This window comes from Furipterus horrens, unplaced genomic scaffold, assembly GCF_987537825.1.
Source record: "Furipterus horrens unplaced genomic scaffold, mFurHor1.1.pri manual_scaffold_7, whole genome shotgun sequence".
NCBI classification, from domain to species: domain Eukaryota; kingdom Metazoa; phylum Chordata; class Mammalia; order Chiroptera; family Furipteridae; genus Furipterus; species Furipterus horrens.
This window is the reverse complement of record NW_028327177.1, coordinates 74,959,629-74,978,440: the sequence shown is the minus strand read 5'-3', so window position 1 is coordinate 74,978,440 and position 18,812 is coordinate 74,959,629. Positions and strand designations below refer to the sequence as shown.

At 38.9% G+C, this 18,812-nt stretch overlaps 1 protein-coding gene, 1 non-coding gene and 2 pseudogenes across 5 annotated transcripts in view; 3 read left to right on the top strand and 1 right to left on the bottom strand.

Moving 5' to 3' along the window:
• The window catches only part of PPP4R2 (protein phosphatase 4 regulatory subunit 2), an 86,964-nt gene that overhangs the window by 26,561 nt on the left and 41,591 nt on the right, over positions 1 to 18,812 (top strand). The window lies entirely within an intron of this gene.
• On the top strand, positions 4,142 to 6,851 carry LOC150004655 (E3 ubiquitin-protein ligase RNF146 pseudogene; annotated as a pseudogene).
• On the top strand, positions 4,412 to 5,971 carry LOC150004656 (elongation factor 1-alpha 1 pseudogene; annotated as a pseudogene).
• On the bottom strand, positions 8,735 to 8,841 carry LOC150004654 (U6 spliceosomal RNA). Its single transcript, XR_016512597.1, has one exon. It is a non-coding gene; the product is annotated as a U6 spliceosomal RNA (small nuclear RNA).

Here is an 18,812-nt window from a genome sequence, read left to right as displayed (position 1 = left end):
AAATTAGGGAAGTTTTCTTTCATTATTTTTTCATATAAGCTTTCAATTTCTTGCTCTTCCTCTTCTCCTTCTGGCATCCTTATGATTTGAATGTTGGCGTTTTTGGAGATGTCCCAGAATCTCCTTAAACTTTCATTGTATTTTTGAATTCTCGTTTCTTCATTTTTTTCTTATTGAACGTTTATTTTTCTTATGTTACAAATCGATGATTTGAATCCCAGCTTCCTTCCCATCACTGTTGGTTCCCTGTTTTTTTGTTGGTTTTTTTTTTTTTTTAATTTCACTTTGTATAACCTTCACTTCTTCCTTTATTTTGTGGTGGTACTCCATCATTTCTCTGAGCATCCTTATCACCAGTGTTTTGAACTCTGAATCTGATAGGTTGGCTGTCTCCTTTTTGCTTAGTTCTCTTTCTGGAGTTTTGATCTGTTCTTTCATTTGTGCCATACTTCTTTGTCTCTTCATTTGGACAGCCTCCCTGTGTTTGCCTCTGTGTATTAAGTAGAGCTGCCACACCTGTTATGCTCTAAGGGGCACAGCTTTAGGTGTTTGTCAGTAAGGGGCAACTAGTTTCACCACCTTATGTGCTATATGTGGGGAAGTGGTCAGAGAAGGAACAATGCTGTTTGTTCAGCACTTGCCCATTTTCCAATCACTTCACCCACTTCCCGTATGTGGCTGTTGCCCTTCTTGCTGTTGCCGTGGTGTTGGTTCCCAGAATGGATGCGTTTGTGTACTAGTTCTAGTACAATTGGGGCCCTCTAAATGGACTCTCCTGAGAGACAGGTAGTTTCTTCCTCTACCCTAACCCCCATTGCTTTTCACAACCAGAAGCTATGAGCCATCTAGCCTGGGGTTGGGTTCATTCCCTGGGTGTCTCTCCCAGCTTTTATCCACCACAGGTGAATGCTGGACTGCTTGTTCTACCTGCTGCCCCCACTGCCTTGCCACCACTGACTCACCATCACCACATCTCATCCTCTCTGCCCTTGCTACCCATTTGAATGAATATTTCTTCTTAAATCCTTGTCTAACTTCCATACAGTTTGATTTTCTGGCAGTTCTGGTTGTCTTTTTGTTTTGAGGTTGTTATCCCTCTTATAGTTGTGCTAGGAGGTGAATTGTGTCTTCCTAGCCAAGCCCAAACAGTTCTCATTTTATTAACAATGGTTGGACTTTTTCTGGACAGACATTGGCAGGGACTGTGGTAAGTAAATCATGATCCCTTATGATATTTTATTATTTTAACAGTGAAGTATTTTATTTCTTTTAGTGTTTTACTCATTTTTTATCAGCATTTTCCTGTACTACATATGTTCACCTCGTTTTTCAAAGTAAGAATGGGGAAAACTTAAAAATATAATTTCTTAAAGAGGAATTTTTTAAAAAATTATTTTATTTTTAGAGAGAGGGGAAAGGAGGAGAGGGAGAGAAACATCACTGTGTGGTTGCCTCTCACTCACGCCCTCAACTGGGGACCTGACATGCAACCTAGTCATGTGCCCTGACTGGGAATCGAACCAGCAGCACTTGGCTCACAGGCCGATGCTCAGTCCACTGAGCCACAACAGCCAGGGCTTAAGAGTAATTTTTTGTCAGTTGATCCTTAAATTAGCATATTCTATGAGCTTCAGGTTAATCAGATATAGGAAGGCTCAACCAATACTAATTATTTTTGTTACACATTTCTATTTTTAAATTTTGGGTGGGAAGGTAAAAATGTTAGTGTAAAGTTGATACTAGCCTTAAGGCATGGGGTGTAATAGAGCTTGGTTAGATTAGATGGGAATAAAATTGAAATTACTTTAAATTTCTGCCTTTTATATTTCTTCTGCTGTATACATATATAAATTCCAGATAGTCCTAAAAACTTTTACAGAATTACAAATTGTATTAAAGGTTAACCTTAAAATCTCTTTTTATACTCAAAAAGACATTTAAAACTAAAACTTCAGTAAATATTTCTCATCAATATTTTTTTTCTCATTTAATATCTCTGAATTGAATCTTTCAAACATTGTAGTGTCCTAGAATTCTTAAAATGATGGAGAGTCTTAGAGTTTATCCTGATTTAGATTTGATGAATATATAGGGTGAGATAATCACTAAATTTATGTATGGCATAGATCAGAGACTAGAACAGGCAAGAAAAACTGAAGTCAGGAAGCCATTTAAAAAGCCTGTACAGAAACTCAGGGAAGATGAGAATGATGGATAGAAAAATGTCTACAGAATCATAACCCTATGTTGTCTGTAAGTCTTCAACTCTATTCCTTCTAACTTTAGAGTGCTGTATTTCAAATTGTCATTTTCTCTAGCTTAAACTCCCGTAATAGCTTCCTGAATTATTTCCTTGACTTCCTTAAATTATACACATGTTCCTCAGGGAAAAACCTCTGGTTTATCTTTCCCCTGCTGAACAAACTTCAATAACTTTAATTTTAAAATAAAAAATATATAGTTATTGATTGATTTTAAAGAGAGAGACAAGGGGTGTGTGTGTGTGAAACATTGATTTGTTGTTCCACTTATTTACACATTCATTGGGCTTCTCATATGTGCCCTGAGCAGAGATTGAACCCACAACCTTGGCATGTTGGGACTGATGCTCTAATCAGCTGAGCTACCTGGCCAGAGCCCCTTCAGTAACTTTTAGTAAGGTCTTTCTAAATTCAAAATAATATGTATTATATAGCAAGACACTGTGATCTGTCCCAAATCTGCCTTCATAAACCCTCCAAGTATAGATAGAGGGGATAGGCAGAGCTTCATACTGGAAAAGCAGAAAAGGAAAATGATCAGGAAAGACCGCTGAGATCAAAGAAAACCAAAGAAAGCAATTAGGAAGAATGATCAGCTGTGTGAAATACTCTTTATAGGCAAATTAAAATGAGGTATGAAAATTGACCTTGAATTTAACAATATAGAGGTCATTGAGGGTTTGAGGGATATCTCTTTCAAGGAATTTTCCTTCAAAGAAGAGAACAAATAATGTGGGAGCTGGGAGAGTAAGTAAAGAAAAGAAAAAATTTTTGAGATGGGAGAAATAATGGGATTATTTGTATGGTAGCAGAAATGAACCATTAGAGGTACCAAAATTGAAATAGATGTGTAGTTGATGTAGGAGAAAAGGGAGAGTTACACAGGTGATGCTCTTGAGTGGTTACACAGATGGAGAACCTATAGGTAGCTCATCTATGATAACTGATGGGAATTCACGTTGTGTATATGAGCATGCTAGTAGATGGGTAAATGTGGTGGGACCCTGGAAATTCCCTCTATCGATTCAGTTTTTATAAGTGAACCAAGAAGCAAAGTCATTGAGTGTGAAGGTGAAGAAGAATTCATTGAGGATTTTAAGAAAAAAATATGAAATAGTTATTAGTAGAGTCTGAGAATGAATAATCTAGGGAAATACAGTATTGCCTGGCATCATTAATGGTGTACTTGAGACCACTAAGCATGGCTGTGCATTTTGTCTAATCTTGTGTTTGTCCCCATGTGCACTGCTGTATAGATAGATACATATTGGTGGACTCACTTAACCAGTGAAGTTGATTTTTTGTTTTTTGAGTGCAGTGAAGCCAGAGAGGGACTAGAGAATCAGTTGTATGCAAGCGGTGATTATAATTTTTAATTATAATTTGAGCTGGATACTGAAGGGAGAGGATGTCAAAGGGAATGAGAGACAGTAAAAAGGTGGTAGGATTGGAAATTCTGATAGTCAACAAATTTCTGAAGTAATTACAATATATATAAATATCTCCCAGCTCATCAAGATCTAAAAAGTATAATTAGGTAAACTTTGACAAAGCTAAGTGACATAAAGGCTTTCTTCTCAGGCACGCACCCCCACCCCCACACCCCTTTCTCCGTTTTTATCTGTTAGCTGAAATAGTTTATTTGAAAAAGGAAATAGTTTTGTGATGGGTGGAGAAGGATATTGGGTAAAGGATTTTCTACTCATCCCTGGCTGCTGTGGGCTCTGAGGCGAGGAGAAAAGACTGCAAGGCAGCCGTGGCTGTGACTGGAGAGCACAGGATGAACCATCAGTGGAAGAGAAAATACTACAAACAGGCTGATGGGTGGTAAAGATGATGTCTTATTTTTGTGACAAGCATCTGTAGGATCTGTACTAGAAATGGTGGCTGGCTGTGGTGAAGTTGATCACCCAGTAAACATGCTTCCTACTGAACAGGGAAGCAAATGAGTCCTGTTCTAATACTGCACCTTCTCTTACTGTCCCTGTATGTGCCATTTGTATGCAAACGTGTTCACCCAGTCTGCCTTATAAGCATATTTTCTTTATGGCTTGGAAAACAATGTGTCCTCTGTCGACAAGAAATTCCTGAGGCTTTTTCGCAACCGGTTTGCCGCCAGAACACAGGTGTCGCGAAAACCACCACTATACTAAATCAAAGCCAAAATGGGAAAGGAAAAGACTCACATCAACATTGTGGCCATTGGACACGTAGATTCCGGCAAGTCTACCACTACTGGCCATCTGATCTACAAATGTGGTGGGATCGACAAAAGAACCATTGAAAAATTTGAGAAGGAGGCCGCTGAGATGGGCAAGGGCTCCTTCAAGTATGCCTGGGTCTTGGATAACCTTAAAGCTGAACATGAGTGTGGTATCACCATTGATATCTCCCTGTGGAAATTTGAGACCAGCAAGTATTATGTGACCATCATCGATGCCCCAGGACACAGAGACTTTATCAAAAACATGTTTACAGGCACATCTCAGGCTGACTGTGCTGTCCTGATTGTTGCTGCTGGTGTTGGTGAATTTGAAGCAGGTATCTCCAAGAATGGGCAGACCCGTGAACATGCCCTTCTGGCTTACACACTGGGTGTGAAACAGCTAATTGTTGGTGTTAACAAAATGGATTCCACTGAGCCACCCTACAACTAGAAGAGATACGAGGAAATTGTTAAAGAAGTCAGCACCTACATTAAGAAAATTGGCTACAACCCTGACACAGTAGCATTCGTGCCAATTTCTGGTTGGAATGGCGGCAACATGCTGGAACCAAGTGCTAACATGCCTTGGTTCAAGGGATGGAAAGTCACCCGTAAAGATGGCAACGCCAGTGGAACCACACTGCTTGAAGCTCTGGATTGTATCCTGCCACCAACTCGTCCAACTGACAAGCCTCTGCGTCTGCCCCTCCAGGATGTCTATAAAATTGGTGGTATTGGTACTGTCCCTGTGGGTCGAGTGGAGACTGATGTTCTCAAACCCAGCATGGTGGTCACCTTTCCTCCAGTCAATGTTACAACTGAAGTAAAGTCTGTTGAAATGCACCATGAAGCTTTGAGTGAAGCTCTTCCTGGGGACAATGTGGGCTTCAATGTCAAGAACATGTCTGTCAAAGATGTTCGTCGTGGCAATGTGGCTGGTGACAGCAAAAATGACCCACCAATGGAAGCAGCTGGCTTCACAGCTCAGGTGATTATCCTGAACCATCGAGGCCAAATCAGTGCTGGATATGCTCCTGTTCTGGATTGTCATACAGCCCATATTGCTTGCAAATATGCTGAGCTGAAGGAGAAGATTGATCGTCGTTCTGGGAAAAAGCTGGAAGATGGCCCAAAGTTTTTGAAATCTGGTGATGCTGCCATCGTTGATATGGTTCCTGGCAAGCCCATGTGTGTTGAGAGCTTCTCTGACTATCCTCCTCTGGGCCGCTTTGCTGTTCGTGACATGAGACAGACAGTTGCTGTGGGTGTCATCAAAGCAGTGGACAAGAAGGCAGCTGGAGCTGGCAAAGTCACCAAGCTGCCCAGAAAGCTCAGAAGACTAAATGAATATTATCCCCAACACCTGCCACCCCAGTCTTAATCAGTGGTGGAAGAACGGTCTCAGAACTGTTTGTCTCAATTGGCCATTTAAGTTTAATAGTAAAGGACCGGTTAATGATTACAATGCATCGTAAAACCTTCAGAAGGAAAGGAGAATTTTGTGGACCATTTGGTTTTTTGTGTGTGTGTGGCAGTTAAGTTATTAGTTTTAAAAATCAGTACTTTTTAATGGAAACAACTTGACCAAAATCTGTCACAGAATTTTTGAGACCCATTAAAACAAAGTTTAATGAGAAAAAAAAAAAAAAAAATTCCTGAGGATTTCCTTGACAAGCCAACCTTATTGTCACCAGAAGAACTCAAGGCATCAGGTAGAGAAAATGGTGAATATGTATGGTATTATGAAGTAAGAAACAGGTGGTGACAGTATGATGAGTGCACAATAGAGAATTGGAAGATGCTTTTTCCAAAGGTAAAAGAGCACTGAAATGTTAATTGCCGGATTTCTGTATGTTGCTGATCTTGAAAATATGGTTCAGTATAGGTGAAATAAACATGCTGTTGCAGGAAAATTAACTGGGATATAATAGATACATCAAAGAAGGGAGAGGCCAGACTAGGCTGGACTGTGATGCTAATACCATAAACCTAGCAAAAGGGCTCTGCTGATGGAGTGTATCGCCACAGAGTGGAGCATCTCTTCAGCCTCTAGTGTGTTCTTCTTTAAGGCCTCTCTGACTTCAGTAGAAATCAGTTCACAAGCCCTGCAACACCACCCCCTGATGCAAGCACTACACTCTGGAAGACACTTTTGCTAATTTACAACTCATTGGAGACAGCCTGGCTGAACGGAGTCATGGGGAGAAGAAGATGATCTTGAATTACGATCTTTAGGCAGCAAACCAGCACCAGAAACCTCCATTGAAGAATTTGAATCAGATGCCAGTAGTGATAGTGATGACATATCAGCACTTGTTGCACAACACTCCTTGACCCAACAAAGTCTTTTGGTTCCTAATGCAAACCAGATAGTATCTGATTGATCAGATAGATTAGAAACTGATGAATCACTGACAGGGGTTGGAACAGTGAGTAACACTGTCAGATCTATTGGGTTGGGCAAAACGTCTATTTTGTTTTTTCTGTACATGGCTCTAGTACTGCTTAGTTTGTCTTTAACTTCATTCAAAACATGCATTAAAAAAAACTTAAAGTTGGTGAATATTGAGGGTGGAAGAAAATATGCAGCATTTTCTGCGTATTATGTTTTACTATTTCAAGAAAGATAAAAACATAACTGACATGCAAAAAAAGATTTGTGCATTATATGAAAAAGATGCTGGGATTGATCAAACATGTCAAAAAGTGGTTTGTGAAGTTTCTTGATATTATCGACATTTTGGCTAAATAATTCTTTGCTGTGGGGCTGTCTCATGCTTTGGAAGATGCTTAGTAGCATCCCTGGCCTCTGCCCACTAGAAACCAAGAGTGGGAGATAGCCAATGTACTCAAAATACCCAAATCAATAAAGTCATCGGTGAAAATGAAAAATGTGTCTTGTATTTTATGGAAAAAACTATACGGACTTTTTGGCCAACCCAATAGAAGGCCTAATGGCCTGAAGTTTAAATTTTAAGAGTCTTCAGCTACATGTTCAAGGTTAAAATGGTTATCTGTAGATTTCTGTCTACATAACATGGTACTCATCCCTAGTAATACATTTTGGGAGTTTGGGGAGGAAAGGGTACAGGAAGGATAGATCTGTAATTAAAATGTCTAACATCTGTCGGGAAATTTATTTAATATAAGGAACTTGGGTGTTAATAGTTCAGAGTTGTATAGTAATAACCCAGTTTTCTTGAGGTCTGTTTATTTTATAGTTTTTAAAAATTTCTTCAGTTCTTTTGCCCAGCATGTGTGTAGTATCTGTGTATTATCAGTCCCATTTGACTTTTGCATTTTGTCTTTACCATTCTGCATAGATTGACTTAAAATCATTAAAATTTGGAACCTATGAGATGTCTAGTATCAGTTTTAACAGGAAGCTTAATGTGAGAATGTATGTGAGTTTAGGATTTAAAAATAGACAAAAACTACTTAATAGTAAAGTTACTGAAATGTAAATGTAAAGAAAATACCTAATAACTTAATGTTTCATAATCTTGTCTGTAACACATTTCATGGTGTTCCCATAGACTTTGCTGTCTAGTCCTTATACTTGGAAGTTTATCTTGATCTGCAGTTTTCTTTTTGATTACAAAATTTATAATTTAATAAATACTAGAGCTTCTCATCTGTAGTAGAAGGGAATAATTAAAGTGCCTCTATAAGTATTCTTAGTCTAGAGGGATTGTCTCAAGTTATTACATGTCTTTTGTGTGACATTACATAAAAGATAAGCCCAAACATTTTATTATTGTCTAACAGAGGTCTTTCTCCCTGTGCTTTCAGCATCCAGTCCTACTGCCATCTCAAGATGCTCTCCTCATCTGGAAAACTCTCTGCATATCTCTTAATTAATTACTCAGATATTTCTCCCCATCCTGAGGTTTATTTATTTATTTTTTTGTATGCTTTATTGATTATGCTGTTACAGTTGTCCCAATTTCTTTTCCCTTTGCTCCTCTCCACCCAGCAACCCCCCTCCCTCCAGCAGTCCCCCACCCTTAGTCCATGTCCATGGGTTGTGCATAAAACTCTTCTCAACATCCCCCTGTCTACTCCCCATCCTCCTACCTTGCTTCTTAATTCCTGCACCATCTCCCTCCCTCTCCTTCCCCCTCCCAACTGCCCTCCCCCCATATGCTCCCCACTCTAGTTGTCTGCTTAGTTTACCTTTGTTCCATTCCCTAGCTTCTGTTGTTGATAGTTGTGGTACTCTTTTCATTTTTTTTTTTTCAAGCAAACTAGTTTTATTTTCACTTCCCAAAATATGGAACACTTCACAAATTTGCGTGTCATCCTTGCACAGGGGCCATGCTAATCATCTCTGTATAGTTCCAATTTTAGTATATGTGCTGACGAAGTGAGCACGGTATTGTTTTCATTTTAATGTTCGTAGTTTTGATATCCTTTTTCTTAAGTCCCTTTAACATTTCGTATAATAATGGCTTGGTGATGATGAACTCCTTCAGCTTTACTTTGTCTGGGAAGCACTTTATCTGCCCTTTTATTCTGAATGATATCTTTGCTGGATAGAGTAATCTTGGTTATAGGGCCTTGCGTTTCATCACTTTGAATATTTCCTGCCAGTCCCTTCTTGCCTGCAAAGTTTCTTTTGAGAAATCAGCTGACAGACTTATAGGTACTCCTATGTAAGTAATTCTCCTCTTCTCTCTTGCTGGTTTTAAGTTTCTCTCTTTATCCTTAACCTTTGGCATTTTGATTATGATGTGTCTTGGTGTGTTCCTCCCTAGGTCTAGTTTGTTTGGGACTCTGTGCTTCCTGGGCCTGTATGTTCATTTCCTTCCCCAAATTAGGGAAGTTTTCCTTCATTGTTTTTTTACATAATTTTTCAGTTTCTTGCTTTCCCTCTTAATCTTCTGGCACCCCTATGATTCTGATGTTGGTACGTTTACAGCTGTCCTAGAGGTTTCTAAGCCTCTTCTCATTTTTTCTAATTCTCATTTCCTCCTTCTGTACTGGTTGACTGTTTGTTTCTTCATCATGTTCCAATTTGTTAATTTGAACTCTGGTTTCCTTTACTTCACCACTTGTTTCATATGGATTTTCCTTCATTTCAGCCAGGATAGCCTTCATTCTTTCCCCATCCTGTTTAATCTTTGTTGTTAGAGTTGTAAGCATCCTAATCACTGCCTTAAACTGCGCTTCTGTTAAATTATCTATCTTCTCATCCGTTAGGCGTGCTGTCTGCTCATTGCCTAGTTGTGCCACTGGGACCTTGATCTGCCCCCACTTCTGGGTCGTACTTCTCTGTCTTTCTGTGTTTGCCTGTGATTTGGGCACGGGCTGTCTGCACCTCTTATGTCATAGAGGGTGGAGCTTTAGGTATTTGTCAGTACAGGGCAACCTGTTTCACCTCCTGACACTGTATGTGGCGGAGGGGTCAGAGAGGGAACAATGCCGCTTGCTCAGCACTCGCCCCTTTTGCAGGCACTTTTCCCATTTTACTGGAGCCTCCCAAGCTGTTACCTTGCCTGTCGTTCCCAGAGGGGATGGGTCTGCGGTCGTTCTAGGACCATGTGAGCCCTTTAAACCAAGCAGACTCTGCTGAGAGACCGGCAGTTTCCTCCTCCGCCTTAACCCCCATGGGTTTGCACAGTGAGAAGCAATGAGGCTTGATTTTCCCTGGTGCTGGGATTGTGATTTGCGGGGGTCTGGTCAGGAGCGGGGAACGCTCTCCAGGTGTCCCTCCTGACTTAAAAACATGTTACTGTGCTGTCTGCTGCCCTGCTGCTGCCACCGCTGCTGCTGCCACCACCATACCGCGGCCTCTCCGCCCCTCCTACCTATCTGGATGAGAATTTCTTCTTTATATCTTTGTGTGTTGGACTTCCATGCAGCTTGATTTTCTGAAACTTCTGGTTGTCTCTAGTTTTGAGATAGTTGTATTCCTTCTTAGTTGTGAGGGGAGATGCAGCCTGTCTGTCTAGGCCTCCATCTTGGCCAGAAGTCCCCATCCTGAGTTTCTTGAGGTAAAACAATCATCCAGTCTTTACTAGATGCCAGCCACTTGGCTACAACATTTAGTTTATACTACTGTTAATCCTCAGACGAATACTGTGAAGTAAATGCTGTTATCCCCATTTTACAGATGGGGAAACAAAGGGAGGCTAGAGTTACCTGTTATATCATACAAATGAAACCCTGGCTGGTTTGGCTCAGTGGATTGAGCGTCGGCCTGCGAGCTAAGTGTCGCTGGTTCGATCTTCCAGTCAGGGCACATCAGAGAAGGAAAACTCTGACTCCAAAAAACCTCCGCTGCCTTGCGGCATACCTCTTCAGGGGAAAGGCTAAGGGAGTAAACCCCGACAGAAAATCCGGAGCCGGAGTCCCTAAGGCGGTTTGATGTTGTAGTCAACACCGGCAACTCCTGCGGCGCACCTGAAGCCAAGCTGTATTGACTCCGTCTTTCCCTTGGACCCTTCAGCTACGAAGAGAGGGGGGGTCTGCTGCATGGGCAACAGCAGATCCTCCATATCACCCTGCCCAGGCTCTGTAGCTTCAGCTTCACTGGAAAGGACACTCCAGCGTCATCTCAAGATGTCGATTTAACACGGGAGGAGACAGGTACCGTGTCACTCCCGAGTCGGACTGCACAGCCATTCTCGGCGGTGCAGATAGACTCTTAAGAAGCTACACCATCGTCTCTCGAGACGGACGGCTGCCGACGACGACATACAAATGAAAAAATGACTGAGCTGAAATTTGAAGCCAGCCAAGCTTCGGGACTTTAGCACCACCCATTGCTTTGTAAATACGCTTTGTTTTTTACCTTTTTTATTTTACTTTCACCAAAGATTTACATCCACATGATTTAATGAGTTTATTAATACAACAAAGGTAACAAAAAAGTGTTCTTTAACTTTCCTGCTCCCCAAAGACAACTACTTTTAAAAATCATTATTTTCTATTTCTATGTTAGCTTTATGTTACTACTTTTCCTTTAAATTTTTGGAATTATTGATTTTTTGACAATGAAGACATAGTTTCTTTTACCTCCTCCTTCTCACTCCATACATACTTCCCACTTTCATTGCCCAATTTTTTTCAATATAATTATATTGATATTTTGTCAGCTTAACATTTGTTCTATGCATTATCTCTGAATACTATTTTTTTTTCAGATTTAATGTGTTTTATTGATTAAAATATTACATTTGTGCCAATTTCCCTTCCCTCTGCTCCCCTCCACCCGGTGGCCCCCCTCCCTCCAGTTGTCCCCCCCTTTTAGATTATGTCCATTAGTTGTGCATACAGTTCCTCCCAACCTCTCTCCGTCTATTCCATTCCCTCCTACCATGATCCCCAATTCCTATATCATCTCCCTCCCTCTCCCCACTCCCCCTCCCTGTTGACCTCCCCCCAATATGCTTCCCGTACCCACAGTTCCTTTTCCACTCTCGTTGCCTGTTTAGTTTGCCTTTGTTTCATCTCCCTAGCTTCTGTTTTTTAAACCAGTCCCTTTAACATCTCATATAACAGTGGTTTGGATCTAATGAACTCTTTCAGTTTTATTTTGTCCTGGAAACACTTTCTCTGTCCTTCTATTCTGAATGACAGTTTCGCTGGATAGAGTATTCGTGGTTGTAGGTTTTGGATTTTCATTACTTTGAATATTTCTTGCCAGTCCCTTCTTGCTTGTAGGGTCTCCCTTGAGAAGTCAGCTGATAGTCTAATTGGGACCCCTTTGTACATAATTCTTTTCTTCTCTCTTGCTGCTTTTAAGATTCTCTCTTTATCTTTAATTTTTGACATTTTGATTATAATGTGTCTTGGAGTGGTTCTCCCTGAGTCCAGTCTCTTGGGAACTCTCCTTGCTTCCTGGACCTGCAAGTCTATTCCCTTCCCCAAGTCTGGGAAGTTCTCCTTTATTATATTTTCACTCAATTTTTCAAGTTCTAGTTCATCTTCCTCGGTCTCTGGCAAACCAATGATTCTTATGTTGGGCCTTTTATAGCTGTCCCAGAGGTTTCTGATCCTCTCATTGTTGCTTCCCATTTCCTCTCTCTGCATTGGTTGACTGCTTGTTCCTTCTCCATATTCCAGTTTGTTGAAATGAACTCTGGATTTTTTTTCCTCACCATCTGTCTCGTATGTGGTTTTGTTCCTTTCGTTATGAATGTTTTTCGCTTCTTTCATATCTTTTTCCTGCTCTTTTGTGAATTCTGTAAGCCACCTGATAACAATGGCCCAGAACTGAGCCTCTGACAGGTTTCTTATCTGTTCATCTGTCAGGTTCTCTATCTGCTGCCTGGTGAGCTGTGTCACCGGGATTTCTATAGTTGTCTGCCTCATTTTGACAGATGCTTTTTGTTTTCTTGGGCCGGCTGTCGGGGGCAGTGCCTGTGTCTGTGAATACTATTTTTTTCAGTTAATTTTCTACATACTTATGACTAATTTAGCCCCGAACTTAATTGTTTATATATCATTGTAATATATTGAGCTATATATTATTAGGTCCTTTACCAATTTCATATTTTAAAAAGATCTCTTGTGAAATCTTAGCTGCTCCATTTTGGACTGGTTGCTCTCTAGACCTGCTTTAATCCTACTCTTGGGATCTGCCTTCCATCATTCTGAAGTTCCCTTTTTTGTCTTGGGTCTTCAGCTTCCTAGGTACTATGCCATTCTCTTTATTGGTTTACCTGATTGTTTTAGTGGAGTAAAAAAAAGCATAGTAGCAATACATTTATTTTTGAACTTTCAAATTCCAAAATGTGTTTATTCTGTTCACTTAAGTGGATAGTTGGGATATAAATTCTAGGCTGAAAGAATTGTGTCTTTGAATTTGGAAGGTATTTTTTCATTGGTTTCTTACTACAATGTTGCTGTTGATACGTCTGAAGCTCTTTTTATATCAATACAAGAAATGAAACCATTATTTCAAAGAGAAATCTGTATTTCCATGTTTATTACAGCATTGTTCATAATAGCCACAGGAAACAAGTGTCTGGCAATAAATTAATGGATCAAGAAAATATAATATGTAAAACAGGTCCTCAAAAAACATCATTTTAGTCAACATTGTTTTGCTACAACATTGATGAGATGTCACAGGAACTTAACTCTTGCTTTATATCAATTAGCTATGGTAAAAATGGTTCATTATAGGTCTTTTCACTTAAAGTTGCAGAACCTATAAACAATATTGAGGACTCACTGTCTATACAATGAGGAAATCTTTCAGTTGCAATGACATGAATGAACCAGGATTCCTGGATTTTATGGGAGCTCTATTATTATTATTATTATTATTATTATTATTATTATTATTATTTAAGTTTATCTTTTAGAGAGAGAGGAAGGGAGAGAAACATTGATTGGTTGCCTCACATATGCCTTGACCGTGAACTGAACCCACAACCCAGGCATGTGCCCTGACTGGAATTGAGATGGCAACCTTGAGCTTTGCAGGATGGTGCAGCCAACTCAGCCACACTGGTCAGGGTGTTAACTACTTTCTTGAGGAACCTCTATACTAGTTTTCCATAGTGAATAAACCAGTTTGCATTCCCACCAACAATGTATAAAAGGGTTCCCATTCTCCACATCCTCATTCACACTTGTTAGCTCAGTCTTTTACATAATAACACCTATCAAGGTATTATCTCATTGTAGTTTTGATTTGAGTTTCCCTGATGATTAGTGAAATGAGGAATTTGTTGTGTATCTGTGGCCATCTATATGTCTTCTTTAGGAAAAATGTTTATTCAGATCATCAGCCCATTTTTTAAATGGATTGGTTTATTTGAGGGTTATACAAAGTGAAGTAAATATATGCAGGGAACCAACAGTGATGGGAAGGAAGCTGGTATTCATATCAACTATTTGGAACAAAAGGAAGAAATAAACATTCAACCAGAATAGAAATAAGAAACAATTGAAACGAGGAGATGATTAGGAACCGCTGGGACAACTATAAATGTAGCAACATCTTAATCATAGCGGTGGCATAAGGAGAAGAGAAAGAGCAAGAAATTGAAAGCTTATGTGAAAAAATAATGAAGGAAAACTTCCCAGATTTAGCAAAGGAAATAGACATACAAGTCCAGGAAGCACAGAGTCCCAAACAATTTAGACCCAAAGAGGACCATGGCAAGACACATCATAATTAAAATGCCGAAGGTTAAAGATAAAGAGAGAATCTTAATAGCAGCAAGAGAAAAGCAGAGTTAACTTCTAAGGAGTTCCCATAAAACTATCAGCTGATTTCTCAAAAGAAACTTTGCTGGCAAGAAGGGTCTGGCAAGAAGTATTCAAAGTGATGAAAAGCAAGAGCCTACAACCAAGATGACTCTATCCAGCAAAACTATCATTTGTAATGGAAAGGCAGATAAAGTGCTTCCCAGGCAAGGTAAAGCTAAAGGAGTTCCTCATCACCAAGCCCTGATTATATGAAATGTTAAAGGGACTTATTTAAGAAAAAGATGATGATCAAAACTATGAACATTAAAATGACAACAAACTCACAAGTATCAACAGCGGAATCTAAAAAAAAATGAAAACAAACTAAGCAAACAACCAGAACAGGAACAGAATTATAGGTATGGGGATCATTTGGAGGGTTATCAGGTAGGGGGGCGGGGAGGAATGGGAAATGGTATAGGCATCAAGAAACATAATTCATAGGAACAAAATAGGGGGATATTAAGAATAGTATAGGAAATGATGAAGCCAAACAACTTAACATGCATGACCAATGGACATCAACTAAGGTGGGGCAATATTGCTGGAGGGAAGGTGGTGGGTACTAGTGTGGAGGACTGCAAAAGGGAAAAAACAATTGAGACAACTGTAACAGCATAATCAATAAAATATACTTTAAAAAATATTCTCAAAAAAAATCTTTATATTTATACTTCAAACTTGTGACTCAGTAATTCCACATAGAAAAATCTATCCTAAGGTAATAAACAGATTCCTGCATAGTTAAGATATTAGGATATATACTGTACAATTATTTTAATTGTAATGAGCTAAAAGTAAACCTAAAATTTTTTTTAACATTCAAAACATTTATTGGGGTTACATTCCTTCATGAAATTACATAGGTTTGAAGCATACAATTCTGTGATACATCATCTCTAAATAACATTTTGTCAAAATACAGTCAGCCCCCCTCTACACCACTTTCACTACTTTCCCACTCCCTTTTTCTTTGGTAACCACCAAACATTGCTTATGTCTGAATTTTTGTTGATTTTGTTTGTTCATTTTTTCCTTATAGAACATATGAGTGAAACAATGGTTCTTAATTTTTTCTGACTTCTTTTACTTAGCATGATACTCAAGATCCGTCCATGTTGTGAGAGTAGTTCATCGTATTGTCGAGTAGCATTCCATTGCATATATATACCACATCTTCTTAATCCAATCATCTATCAAAGGATACTTCGCATAGATGACATTTCAATGAACTGGTGTGTGTGTGTGTGTGTGTGTGTGTGTGTGTGTGTGTGTTTGCTTCAGGTACATTCCCTGAAAAGGGGTTGCTTGGTGATACGGTAACTATTCTTAATTTCTTGAGGAACCTCCATACTGTTTTCCATAATGGAAAATACTTCCCCCAACAGTGAATGAGGATTTCTTTTCCACAACCTAACACTTTGTTATTACCTGTTGATAATAGCCTTTTTAACAGGTGTGAGGCGGTATCTCATCATGGTTTTGATTTGCATTTTCCTAATAGCTAGTGAAGTTGAGCATCTTCTTGTATATCTGTTGGTCATTTGTATATCTTTTTGGGAGAAGTGTCTTTTCAGTTCCTCTGCCCATTATTAAATTGGGTTGGTTTTTTTGAGTTGTTGGATTGTGTGAGTTGTTTATGTATTTTGGGTATTAACCCTCTTTGAGAGTTATTGTTTGCAAATATCTTCTCCCATTTGGTTGGTTTTCTTTTGTTGATGGTTTATTTTGCTGTACAGAATCTTTTAAATTTGATATAGTCCCATTCATTTATTTTTGCTTTGACTTCCCTTCCCTTTGGGGTAAAATTCATAAAATCCTTTCTAACACAAAGGTTCATAAGTTTAACTACCTGTGTCTTCTCCTATGCAATTCATTGTTTTAGGTCTTCTATTCAGGTTTTTGATACATTTTGAGTTAATGTTTCCATATGGGGGCAAACCACAATCTCGTTTTATTCTTTGGAATGTGGCTTTCCAGTTTTTCCAACACCATTTATTGAAGAAGGTTTCTTCATTGTATGTTTTTGGCTCCTCTGTCAAAAATTAGTTTCCCATACACATGTGGGTTTATTGCTGGGCTCTTAATTTTGAGTGTCTTTTTTTCTGCCAATACCATTTTGTTCTGATTATTGTCACTTTGTACTATAATTTCAAGTCAGAGTTTTATACCTCCAGCTTTGGTATTTTTTTCTAAGGACTGCTTAGGCTGTTTGGTGTCTTTTGTGGTTCCATACAAATCTGGTGACTTTTTTTTTTCTTTTCTGTTTCTTAAAAAGAAATGCCATTGCAATATTAATGGAAATTATATTAAACCTGTATATTGCTTTGGGTTATATGGGCGTTTTAATGGTGCTAATTTTTTTAAGTCCATTAACACACTGTATCTTTTCTTTGTATCTTTAATTTTATTTAATAGTATCTTGTACTTTTCATTGTATAGAGCCTTCATATCTTTTGTTAAGATTACTGGGTATCTTTTTCTTTCTGTGGCAATTGCATAAGTATTGCTTTTTTCATTCCTTTTTCCCCCTTGAAATTTCATTGTTGCAATGGATTTTTGTACATTGATTTTGTATACTGCTACTTTACTGCATAGTATTGGCAGAAAAACTGTTTATAATACTTTTTGGTGTAGTCTTTAGGGTTTTCTGTATAAAGAATCATCTGCAAAAAAGTGACCATTTTACTTCTTCATTCCTAGTTTGTATACTTTTTATTTTTTCCTCTTGCCTGATTGTTCTGGCTAGAATTTCCATTACTATGTTGAGTAGTGGTGAGAGTGGACATCCTTGTCTTGTTCCTGATCTTAGAGGAAAAGCTCTAATTTTTCACCATTGATTTTGATATTGCTGAGAGTTTGTCATATATGGCCTTTATTGTGTTGAGGTAATTTCCTTCTATACCCATTTTATTGAGCCAATTAGTTACAAATGTATGTTTTATCTTTTTCATGTTTTATTGGTTTAATAATATTAAATTGAATTACATAATTATAAAAGCAAGTATAACTGGCTTAAACAGGTTTGGGAATAAACAGTTATTTCTGGAAGAGCATAAAGATTAACTTGAGGAGATGTGTGTGGGAATTCAAAAGGACATCTACCATACAGGGGTTTTTGGCCCATGAAGATTGTAGCGAGGGTGGCCAATATGGCTATTCCAAGAGTGCTCATTTATTGGAAATGGAACATGAGAGCTTAGGTTGTGCTGTGGCTTTCTCTACTCTGTAAAATAAGTACTGTTGACTCTTCCATCGCCTTTCAATCTTATAGAAATTTGTTGAACTCTCGTCCACTAAGACTGCTCTCTCTCTTTCTTCTTCTCTTCTGGGTCTATACCTGCTCTTTTCCCTACAGTCATTTTAAGGGGAGGGTGCTGTAGAGAGGGAGAATAGATAACCATTAAAGTTCAAGCTGCCATTTTTATCCAGACAGTTCTCTCCTGTTTAAGACTCCCAACATCCAGTAAGCAGCAGACCCTGTTACTGTCTTCACAAAGGGCACAGCTGTAAGTGTCACAAGCCAGTTTCAAACTCAGGTCTATCATAAGCTGTAGTGGATACTGTGGTGCTTTGCTTAGATGCCCTCTCCAGGACTGAAACACTATACCGCAGCTGCTGGGAATATTGGTTGCTGGTGGCAGACTGGAAATTATCCTTGGCTGCAGGAACTGTGTGACCCTAGTGTAGGCTTCATATTGGGGAGGACATGCTGGCCAATGAATAACTAAAGAGGGGCCCAATGTTCTTCCCTCAGTTTGGGACAGAGAGTGACATTGTAACTTGTCAAATGTTTTTCTGCATCTATTTATATGATGAATTTATTTTAACCTTCATTTTGTTAATGTGGTGTATCACACTGATAGATTTGCATATGTTGAACAATCCTTGTGCCCCTGGAATGACCCCTACTTGATTGTAATGTACAATATTATCTTTTTACTCTATTTGTTGTATTTGATTTGCGAGTACTTAGTGTAGGATTTTTGCATCTGTTTTCAGAGCTATTGGTCTCTAGTTTTCATGTGTTATTCTTGCCAGTTTTGGCATCAAGATTATGTTGGTCTCATAAAATGTGTTTGTAAGTATTGCCTCTTGCAGTTTTTTGGAAGAGTTTGAAAAGGATAGGTGTCAAA